Genomic DNA, 12,588 nt, shown 5'->3' with positions numbered 1-12,588 from the left:
GCATCGAGTAACTCATTAGCCATACACATACTACATCACATGTAACTTTGGTCCCATAAGTCATATTTGACCTCCAAGGACGATAATAAAATCTCTCTCTCTCTCTCTCTCTCTCTCTCTCTCTCTCTCTCTCTCTCTCTCTCTCCCTCTTTTTGTGTGTGTGTGTGTGTGTGTGTCACTCTCGCACGCTTCCCATGCCGTTTTCGTGGTGAAATTGCCACGTCAGTGGCAATTTCTAAGGTTATAATTTTCATGTTATTATCTAATACTATCCTCCCTCTCTAAATAAAGAGAATAGGCCCAACGTGCCAGTAAGCCAAACAAACGGAGAAATGACAATTATAATTTTCATTTTATTAGCTAATACTACATTCCCTCTCTAAATAAGAAGAATAGGCCCAGTGTGTCAGTAAGCCAGACGTCAGAATATATAATAATTATCATTTTATTATCTAACTTTCTATCATTAACACTAGACTAGAAACTTAATAGGACATAAAAGTGCCCTTTCATATTTTGAAAAAAAAAACTCTCTTTAAAAAACCTACTCTTTTGAAAAACCTTTTTTTGAGTGTGTAGTTAAGAGATGGCTACTTAAGGAAAAAATGAATAACCTTCGAAATTCCTCACCATTTGTTCATGATAAGTCTTCGAAGCTGATGAACCCTTGCATTTTGCCAAAAACAACAATTTCCTGAGGTCAAATGATATTACACTACAAGAGGTTGTGTGCTCTTGTGACGCTGTTAGCGACGGAAATACATTAGGTTTTTATAACCCCCGGCGTCGCTAAAACCGTCGCTATAGGCGTCGCTATCAGCGTCGCTATATAGCGACGCATATAGCGACGCCTATAGCGACGCTCTCACAGAAGACTATAGCGACGCTCATAGCGACGCTACAGAGCCATAAATAGCGACGCTTATAGCGACGCCCGAGAGAATATTTTTTTGGTGGCAGGGCATTGAATGCCCTGCCACCCATCAACCATATTGTACTTGATTCACTTTTTAAAAAAAGTGCAAAGGTAGATAAGAGACCCAAAATAGTCACCCACAAGACGCATTGTTTGCAAAATTGACAATTGTACACATCATAGGCAAAATGAATTGATTGGCAAATGTAATAATGACAATTGTACAACATCATAGACATAAAGAATTTATTGGCAAAAGGAACTGCGGTGACAAATGTAATAATATACATGGTTCAAAAAGACGTATAAAATCCGTCTCATGATACATAAGCTATGAGAAACCCTAAACTAATGCTATCTAGCTACGGCTAAACTGACGTCGTCTAGTCAGACGTCTCATCGCGTCCAAGCGGCGTATCTGTCGGATTCTGCAAAAAAAGACAATAAGACAGTTTTCAGTAAATATAAACATATAACGACATTTATAAAACAATACAAAAAATAAAAAAGAGTAAACCCTAATACTAACCATGCCGCCGCGAGAACTGAGAATGTCCATCAGGGCGTTTAAGCCCTTCCTGCCTGCGTACTCGCGCTCGTACGGTGTGGGATCACGTCCTGTCATCGACCACTGTCAAAACATACAAAGATTTCATTATGTTAGAACTAAAAAACTCATAAACCCTAAACTATCGAACATGCATAAAGAGCAATGTGAAAAGACTTACAAAATCGGCCTCAAATGATGCCCATCCACCGCTCCCCAAGTGGTGCGAGCTCCCTGCCTCTACTCACGCTCTGGCTGCATCCTTTTATTGCTTCCACTTGTCGGGATTCTCGCGCGCTGCTTTCTTCACATTCTTCCAATCTTCTTTGGCCAGCCAATCTGGCCTATTCCACCCATTCTTGATTGCTTTTTGCACTTCGGAACGCTTGTGTTTGCAGTATTCGCGCATTCGAATCTTCATCAGGTCTTCATTGAAGCGCTGATCCCGTGTTGGAACGGGAAACTCATCATGAAGTATGCTGATGACTCTGTTTTTTAAATCACTTGGTACTTCACTCCATTTGTTTAGTATATAGTGTTTAAATAGCTGAGAGCAAAGACCACGCATGCGCGAGATCACCTTCTTGCCGTCATCATCCATGATGATGCCGCCGCTGATGTCGACGGAGTAAGGCAAGCCCTCTGGCCGGTGACGCGTGAACCTGGGTGTCCCGGCAGGGGTCTCTAGCGGCGTGTCGATGGGGGTACGGACGTCAGGTGTCTCCACCGGCGTCTGGGCCCCGAAGCGAGGAGTGTCGAGTGGGGTGGCTCCTGGCGGAGTAGGTAGAGGTGTGTAGCTTCTAGGAACAGTCAGCCGTGCAAAACCTGGCGTAGACGGCGATGTTGTGGCTGGTGTGGGGGCGGGCAAAGAAGGGGAGGGTAAAGAGCCTCGTCGAACACGAGGCGGTGTGGAGGCATCGGTGGCGGAATCCCCACAACAACCGCCACCGCCACCACTAGAGCGCCGGTGTCTAGACGAGTGTGACGCTCGTCTCGTCGACACCGAAGCTTCGGAGCGCGCCGAATGCTCCGAAAGAGAGGGAGATGCGGATGGTGTAGGAACGCGCGATGATGCGCCAGAGCGATGACGCTCCACGTACCACTGTCTCTGCTGCGGTGACAAAGAAGAAAGAAACTCCTCATCATCCATACCTGCATTAAACACACGAATATTTAAACTTAATATTGAATGAATAGAGTAGACAATGACGCAAAGACCATTAAATACAATGACGTAATGACGCATATAAATACAATGACGCAATGAATCGAGTGATAGAAGAGGCAAGTCGAAAACTCAGAATTTTCAATCAAAAGATGTGAGCGCGAGTAGAAAAGAGCGTTATACACCATGGAAGGTACTTAGAGAGCCAGAGCTTTTACAGCACGGAGCAAAATTGTTCAAATACAATATTTGTGGCTTTAAGAGATCTCTCTCTCATCCTCGCATAACTCAGCATAACTTCCTATATCTATATAGAGCTCTCCGTTTAAACACATATCCTCTGTTTCATTTTGTAGCTCCTCTGCATGCACCCCATATAGAGTAGTAGCATCTTGATGCTCGTCTGGCACCACCGCAGCGGCTTCTGATTGAGCATCTTCTCTAATCTCCTCCATTGATGTCGTTGTGATTGGCACATGGTAGCCTTCATACGTCCTTGCACTACGAGGGGCTACCTCTATGACGTACCACCAGTTTGATGTAGACTTTGTAGGATGAAATACTACCTGCCAGAGCCACATAACTTACATGAGAGCTTTCAAGCACATAACTTGTAAAAGGGGGATGTTAACTATTTATATACTTACTTGTTCACAATGCTCGGGTAGTACGAAAGTGTCTCTTAGGTCAGTCCATTTCTTAGTAGAATCCACCTCAAGAAAACCAGACTCTCCTCTACGCACAGTAGCGTTGCGACCCTCCATGATTATCTTGAACCATTGCACGTCGAATAAGTCGACAAAAAATCCTCTGTAATCGATCCTCAAAATCTCTTGCAGCGTGCCGAAGTAAGTGAGTTCCGCCACCACAGGATCTGCATCAGAGGAACGTCGTCGACTAGACTGTTCAAATTTTGCCATGATTCCACAATCTTGAGTAAAACGCTTTTTGTCGATTCGTTCCACCCTAAAATGTCGACCTTTACACCATGCTGCTGTGTATGACTTATACTACAACGAACAAAGATTATGAGTGGCCGTTCAAACGTTTATAAATAAAGTCACTTGCTAGTCGTACATTGCAAACTTACCTTGGTCGCGCAACCCCGAGAGTACTCCCACTCTTCTTCAGTCACTTCGTCACCGCATTGTTGTGCGCTTTTCAATTGGTTGTGCAACCATCTTAAGCTCATGAAGGTTGGTAGGCTCTCCAGAACCGCTGGATAGTGCATCGGTGGTCGTCTTCCCCGTCTCCACTCGATTCGTGCCCTTTGTCGCTCTTGCTTTGCATCCTCATATTGTGAAATCCACTTTTGCATCACTGGATTGTGAAGCATGCAAAATCGGTTGATTTTAGCCTCTAGATCTTCCGTCATCTTCTTCTCAACACCGAGATTGCACATGACAATCCCAGATATGCGCTCATCATCTATGGTTCGCCATAGCGTGTCCCGGGATTTATCAAATCCGTCTAGCCACTCTCCAATGTACACTAGGGACTCTGATACCAACCAACCTTCTGCCATGCTACCCTCCGGACGTGCCTTTTGACGCACATATCCCTTAAGCGTTTTCATGAAACGCTCTAAGAAGAACATCCATCTGGAATGAACTGTGCCAGCTATTTCCACCTCATCAACTATGTGAACAAGAAGATGCACCTGAATGGTTAGCATTGTAGTAGGAAAATGTTTCTCAAACATGCACACAAGCTCCGCAGCATTTAGTTTGGCGAATGGTATGGAGTCTACGTCGATCTCCTTTTGTGAGATCCATTGCACCAGCTTTGCAAGTTTGTAGATTGTGTTACGGATGTCGAGAGACAAACATCCCTCAATGGCAACCGGTAAGATAAACTGTAAAGTATGTGTAGCAATGATATTAAAGTCCACATTTTATGCAATGATATTAAAGTCCACTATGAACGTACCTGACACATTTTATGCCAATCGTGTGACTTCAAACCGGTTGAGAAGAACCAGGAGTGCTTTCAATCTAGACATACGTGCTCCATTATACAATGACGTATCGGCTTCACTTTTCATATCATCATAGATAAGCCTTTCTGAATCCATGATCGTCTCGATCATTTCATCAATCTCGGGCTCAGACATTGCCTCGTTGGGAATGTGCTCTGCATGATCATCCCCCGAGCTGTCAGAGGCTACATCTTGTGGCCTCACATATGCTGCTTGACCAAAGCGCCTGCGAACACGTCTATTGGGTTGCAAGATTGCTGCTTGTTGGCCAACGTCAGAGTCCGACGAGTTATAATTGGCAACAACTCGATCTATAATAGATGGATCGAACTCGCCAAATTCGCGAACGTGCTGCAAAGAAACACGTCTTGTCCGTCGCACAGCATGCTTGCATTGATTACAAGGACATAAGACCCTCGTTGAGAGATAGGTGTTTCGATTGGACGGTCCCACATCCTCGTCGCTACTCATAATGAGGATAAAAAACTTATAACCTGGACAACAAATTTAATATTCTATTGGCATTCTTCGTCTTATCTCTCTCTCTCTCTCTCTCTCTCTCTCTCTCTCTCTCTCTCTCTCTCTCTCTCTCTCTCTCTCTTTATCTCACATTCTCTAGTCATGTCCAATCCCCGCACACCTCGGTCTAGAGGTGCACGGAGATCAGAACCACCGGGTTATAATCTCGTCTTTATTGGTCAATACCTATATTTGTGGGTACAAGAAATCTACACACCCACGTCTACATGATACTGCATGTAGTGGACAAAATCCCTTTGCCTCTTCTCTAGCTGTAGCACTTCACTTCATCTTAACATCTTTTCACAGTAGATCTTTTCACTGTTCGTCTAACTCTAAACCCTAAACCGTAAGTAATTCTTGCGTGGACTCGATCTAACGTAAATAAGCGTAAATCTAAATAAACGTAAATCTAACTAAAAATAAAGCTAAATCTAATTTAACGTAAGTCTAATGACTAGAGGTTGTCTAGATGGTCATTGTGTCAGGGATGTAGTGACTCTTGCCGCTCTGAAGATCCACCTTCTTCCCTATCTTCTGAAGACATTTCACCAGTACTTTTGGATCGACGGAGCCCACCATGAGTGAAGACAGCAATACCCTATATTCCATTGAGGGCTTTCTTCACCCGCTTCATGCAGGCATCGCAGTCTATGGAGACCTAAATCTAATCTAATATAACGTAAATCTAAATCTAGCTTAAATAAACGTAAATCTAGTTAAAAATAAACCTAAATCTAATTTAATGTAAGTCTACATATAAGCTAATCTTTAACGTCTTTTAAGATAGTTTCCTACGACGTTATAACTCTCTTCTTCTTGTGTGTGTACGCGTGTGTGGATGTGTGTGCCAATAAAAAGAGATAAACGGTATAACCTTTCTATCACCCATGCCAAGTATGATAGATTGATTATGCCATTTCCCTCTTGAATAATAGGTCTTCAGTTCAACTCCTCGTCGGTTAGATCTTTAGGTCTTTTAATTTTAATTAGCTTCCTACGACGTTAAATTAGTTTCTCTCTCTTTCTCTTTCAATGTGTGTGCGTTTTTTTGGATCGTATGCATGTTTTCTCTCTCTTTTCCTCTCTCAATGTGTGCGTTTTTTGTTTATGCATGTTCTCTCTCTCTTTTCCTCTCTCAATGCGTGCGTTTTTTGTTTATGCATGCTCTCTCTCTCTTTTTCTCTCTCAATGTGTGTGTGCATTCTTTGTTTTATGTATGTGTGTGTGCGTTTTTGTTTTTGTTTGTACTCTCTCTCTCTCTCTCTCTCTCTCTCTCTCTCTCTCTCTCTCTCACAAAACACTGTGTGTGTGTGTGTATGTGTGTGTGTGAGAGAGAAAGAGAGGGAGAGAGAAAGAGGGGAAGGGAACATGAGAATGAGGAGAGGGAAGGAGCATACCTGGCTCTCCTTCCTCTCCTCGTGTGTGTGTGTGTGTGTGTGGAGAAGAAAAAGAGAGAGAGAGAGAGAGAGAGTGAGGGAGAGCGTTACCTGCTCTTTGCTTGAGGGCGCCGAAAAACTCAGATCTGAGATCTGAGTTTTTGGGCGCGCTCGGTTATTTTTTTTACCCCAGCCGGCGTCGCTATGAGCGTCGCAAATTTATTTGTAAATTTGCGACGCTCATAGCGACGCCGGGAATTTTTTTTTGAGCGTCGCTGTGTGAGCGTCGCTAATATGAAGAGCCTCTTGTAGTGTTACAAACACTAAAAGGTTTCTGAGATAATGAAATAGATAGCATGAAATCACGTTGAGACATACTAAGGCTAGTCATGTACAACTTAAACCTCACCTGAAGGACTTTTAGGGTGGTATAGTTGCAAAAAATTGAAAAATGGCAAAAAATAGCACATATTTGTTGGCATATTTAAGGTGAAAAATCAGTTGTTGCAACAATAAACCTAATGGTGGAATTGATGGCCCAAAGCAAATGCCAAGTTTTTTCAGGCCATGAGACCACTTTGTGGATGTAGAGCACTCAAAAATGCATTATGTAACGCTTAAAATAATTCAAGGAAATTGGCCAATTAAAAGGACATAAAAGTGTCCCATTATAAGTCTAGTGTTAAGTTTAAGCAATTAATATATGTAGGGTTTGATTGATGGGATTTGAAGCACTCATATCCAAGAAATAATCAAAGTTCAAACTCACTCTCGTGATAGTCATGTCTCTTTTTGGCCTATCGAAAGAAGGACTATGTGGGAGAGTGAAATTATTTTTTGATAAGTCCTAAATGATGGTGGTTTCCTATGTGAGGTGCTCTCTCAACTCAAAGAAATGATCAATTTTGTATGGCTTGAGTGCTTTTTTGAGTTTCTTTAAAAAAGAGCATGATAGGATATCTATGAAGAGTTTACAACTATATTAAAAGTAACATGATAGAGATCTCTTAAGATTTTGAATATTTCTGTAAGCTTAGTTAAGTGTATAGGAACAAACAAGGGGTGCCTAGGCAGGTCCTCTTACTGGGTTTGTATAGGCTGGAATATGTCTAAGATTGTAATGGAAATGGCCTATTAACTTTGAGAGTAGCAAAAATTAGAGAAGTACTTTTATGAAATTACTATGTGAGCATAGCGGGTGAACTTAATTGATGGTAGCAACATAAACATAGCATTTAGTAAACTTAGCATGAACAATACTTTTGCAAGAGAGATAGTTTAGAGAACATGACAATAGTTGAGGACCAGATTTATATGGAGCCGGAATAGGCATTTGTATTATAGTTTCTCCCATCAAGAGAGACTCGTTACAATACAATCTTTGTATTCCTTGTGACCTAGGTGATGCAATGAAGATGGAAAGCTTCATGCATCACGAGCATAACATAAAATTTGTGGAAAGCGTTAACTATCCCAAGCCTCAGTCCCAAGACCTCAAACACGTTCGAAGGTGGAGAGAGCTAGCAAGGAATGAGGGTAGAGAAGAGGAAGAAGAAACATTTCATAGAAATAATTAGTTCCTCACTTATCATCACTCTTCTTGCTAGCATACATAATAGCATAGTAATGAAGATGGAGAAGATGGCAAGCTTAAGCATTGAACCATGGCTCTTGGTTGGATTTGCATTCCATAGCCAAGACTATTGGTGTAGGCTCTCAACCTCTCTACTTGCTTGGAGAAGGACAGGGAGCTCTTGCACTTTGCACCTTACATAATGACAGTGTGTGTGAGTGTGTGTGGGAGTGTATACCCCCCAAGCATGCCCCTAGCTTCCTTGGTTGACTCCCCCTTGTAGCTCATGCTCATTGGAACCCTCCACGCCTAGCCAATCACAAGCAGGAGGTATTACAAGCAACAAGGGTAATCTTAAAAATAATTAATTAATTATACTAAATTATCATTGGACCCCTTGGGTGACCAATTAATAGGCTTTAGGCACACCATGAGGGCAACATGAGGAGAAACTTGACAAGTGTCCTAAATGCTTCTTTGTACAAACCTTACCTTGTGTGAGGGTGTGCGTGTTCTCTCTCTACCCCCCTCTTGTAGGGCTCGCCCCCTCCTTGTAGGGATAGACTTTGACTTTTGCACACCTTACCTCAAGCACCTTAGTCAACAAGCATGACAAAGCACCTCAAGCTTGGGTGGTGTTCCCACAAGCACCTCAAGCTCTCTAGTCGGCAACCACGACATGCACCTCAAACACCTTAAGCTTGGGTCCAGTTCCCACCTCAAGCTCAGCCCTAGCTTACCTAATGTCAAAGGAATTTTTAACACTAACCTTTTGAGGTTTTTAATGAAGCTAACCCTAAGGTCTTTAAGCTCCATTAGCTAGCTTTGCTCTTTGACATACCATCTCTCATTTGGACCCCTTTACCATTGGCCCCGTGGTGAGATAGATCTGTAAGCACATGCCAATATTCTAACCCTTGTTCCCGTTTATTCTCCCACATTAAATGATCAGTTTAATTTGAGAAAACCATTTAGGCTGGTTAGATATTAGATTTTATGACATTACCTCTCTCTTGAAATCATAGTCGTCCTCGACTATGAGGTAGAAGAGATAAAGCCTTAGTCATTAGTCAATCTTTCTTAGCGGGTAGAGGATCCCTTTTAACCCTACGACATCATTCCAAGATGGATAACTAATCCATTTGGTGTTTGGGAGACATAGGTGCCGCAAGCATGTCTACTCCTTAGTCCATTTCATTCTCCCAAAGTAGAGTGACAAATTCTACTTGGTGTTTGAGAGAGGTCGTCATCACAAACATGATTCTAAGCATGCATACTATTTAAACTTGTGCACAATAAAAAGAGAATTAGTCTTATAAGACAAAAAACATTGATCATTTGAAAGACATTTGTACATTTGCTTACTCTAATGTAGCATTGTAAGCATTGACAAGGTTCATACTATCCTTCAGATGTATTCCTTGCATCCATCTAGCATCTCCAGAAGGATAATTTTTGAACTTAATAAGATACCGTCGGATAATCTTACCATGTCATAGTACCTTGTCTTCATGCCGAAGGATAGCTTCGGGTTGTAGCACCTCTTCTTGGTCTGCAACTTTGGGAGGGTCTTCAATAATTGGTTCACTTGATGGCTCTCCTTTGTAGGGCTTAAGTAGGCTCACATGAAAAGCATTGCGTATGAGCCAATGGTTGGGCAACTTGAGTTGGTAAGCCATCTCATTGATGGGCTTCAAGATTTGGAAAGGACCATAGTATCTTTTTGCTAGCTTAGCATAATACTTTTGATGGCCGGTAGAATTTTTGTCCGTCATGTGCCTCAATCGAGCCTTAGTAAACTTAAGTAAGATCCAATCATTTTCTTTGAATGTTAAGGCCCTTCTGTGCTTGTCAATAGCAGCCTTTTGCCTTTGTTGAGAGATGGATATAGCCTCCTTAATCTTTTAAAAAGATTCTTGTAGGTCATGGCTATACTCATCGGCAGCGAAGATCTTCCCATGTACTTTAAGTAGCAAGGGACTTTTAGGTCTTCCCTCAATTACTTCGAAAGGTGCTTTTCCCGTAGAAGTATGTACAGTATTATTGTAGGCATACTCTACAAGAGGTAAGTACTTTTCCCATTGTGAGTGTTGATCTACTTCTGTAACACAAGTCTTTAGTAGATCGAGTATCGTAAGATTGGCTATCTCATTTTGGCCATCCGTTTGTGGGTGATAGGCCAAAGAGAAATTCAATCTTCTTCCTAGATTTTCAAAGAGACCTTTACAAAATTACTAGTCATTCTAAGATCTCTATCTAAAACAATGGATGTTGGTAATCCACGGTGTTTGAAAATATGTGATATGAAGAGAGTTGCCATTTGGTGTGCCTTAATAGTCTTTTGACAGGAATAAAGTGTGCTTGCTTGCTTAACATGTCAACTACTGTCTATATTCCCGTATTCCCATGGATAGACTTGGGTAATCCAAAGATAAAATTCATGGATATACTCTCCCATGGTGAATTTGGGATAGGCAATGGCTAGAGTAATCCAGGTTGCTTCCCTCTATTGTACTTGGTCTTTTGGCATACTACACATTTTGAAACATACTCTTGTATGTCCACTTTCATGGTAGGCCAATAGAAGTATGTTTCTACTCCTCGGAGAGTAGGTTGATTGCCTCTATGCCCCGCATAGGGAGGAGCATGGGATTCATACATGACTTTCTCACGAAGGGAGTGGGTAACACATAGCCTATTGCCGTGGAGAAGATAACCATCCTACAAGGTGAATGGTTCCTCTTTCTTCCCCAAAGCAAGGGCTGACATTATGTCTCTATATTCAGGGTCAATAGCCTACTCATCTATCATAGAAGATAGATCATTGTGAGTAGCTATAGACACCGCATTAACTTTTGGTCGTTGTGAAAGTGCATCGGCCACTTGATTGTGCTATTGCTTACCAGCAATGTGAGCTATATGGAAATTAAATTGCGAAAGAAAATTTTCCCACCACATTTGTTTGTCGAAAATCTTGGTTTGCGTCATGAAGTACTCGAGACTTTGGTGGTGGGTTCGTAGAATAAACGGAGTCCCCAATAAATAATGCTTCCATGTTTCTAGGGCATGTAGAACAACTAAAAGCTCTTTTTCATAAATGCTTAAGACACGTTCATCTATATTGAGCCTTCGGCTCTCATATGCTATGGCATGCCCTTCTTGAAGCAAGACTGCTCCAAGTCAATCATCACACATCACATTGGACTTCAAATGGCTTTGAGAGATCCAGAAGCATGAGGACTGGTTGAGAGGTAAGATTCTCTTTGAGCTTGTCAATAGCATTTTTCTCCTTAGCAATCCATAAATACTTAATGTTCTTCTTAGTTAAGTCATGTGGTCCTGCTATTTGAGAAAATTTTGCTATGAAGCGTCTATAATATGCACACATACCAATAAAGTTGCTTAACTCATGTAGATTCGTCGGATTAGGTCATGCTTTTATTACCTCTAACGTTGATGGACCCATACGGATACCATCTTGAGAGATATTATGACCTAAGTATTGAACGGATAACATCTTGAGAGCTATTATGACCTAAGTATTGAATCTCTCGAAGGAAAAAATTGCTTTTATTTTGGTTGAGAAAAAGCTTATTCTCCCTCAATGCTTGAAAAATCACTTGGAGATGTTGCTTGTGTTTCTTCAAAGACTTGGAGTAGATGATGATATCATCAAAGAACACTCTAGTGAATTTTCAATAGGGTCTAAAGATTTTCTCCATTATACGATTGAATGTAGCTGGTGCATTGGTCAAGCCAAAAGGCATGACTAGATATTCATAAAGACCAAACGTTGTTCAAAATGCGGTCTTTAGGATATCTTCATTCACTATCCTTATTTGATGGTCAATCCTACTAAAGTAGGTAGAGCATTGTAGCTTATCAAACAGATCTTCTACCCAAGGCACAGGAAATCTGTTTTTGATAGTGATATGGTTTAGTGCTTGATAGTCCATACACATACGATATGTACCATCTTTCTTTTGCACTAAAAGGACTGGAGAACAAAAGGGAGAGGAGATAGGCCTCACCATCCCTTTGTCAACCAATTCTTGTAATTGCCTCATGATCTCCTCTTGTTGAGCTTGAGAAACTTGATAAGGAGGCTTGTTAGGCGGTGAGCTTCCTGGAAGGAGCTCAATGCAATGGTCATCATCCCCTCGTTTTGGAGGTAAGTCCATAGGGATATCATCGATGAGAACATCTTGGAGTCCTTTAAGAAAATTAGACAAGTCTTAACTCTTCTTGATTCCTACCATTTACATTTGATGAAATAGTAAGATCTTTTAGGGACTCTTTGACAAAAATCATGTATGCAAAAATTGAGCTCTTCATTGATTTATCAAAAGCAAGAGGATTTACAAGTGGTATAGTACAACCACACTCACTAGCATCTATATACATGTTCTTTCCCCTGTAGGTGAATTAGCTTCTCCTTTCAGGGGACTTCATGTTGGCAGTCATGCAATCAAACCATGGCACCCCTAGGATAGCATCCTCATGTTGGAGAG

This window comes from Adiantum capillus-veneris, chromosome 6 (genome assembly GCF_014529385.1).
Source record: "Adiantum capillus-veneris isolate H3 chromosome 6, ASM1452938v2, whole genome shotgun sequence".
Lineage (NCBI taxonomy): Eukaryota > Viridiplantae > Streptophyta > Polypodiopsida > Polypodiales > Pteridaceae > Adiantum > Adiantum capillus-veneris.
The sequence above is the reverse complement of the archived record's forward strand: the minus strand, read 5'-3'. Positions refer to the sequence as shown.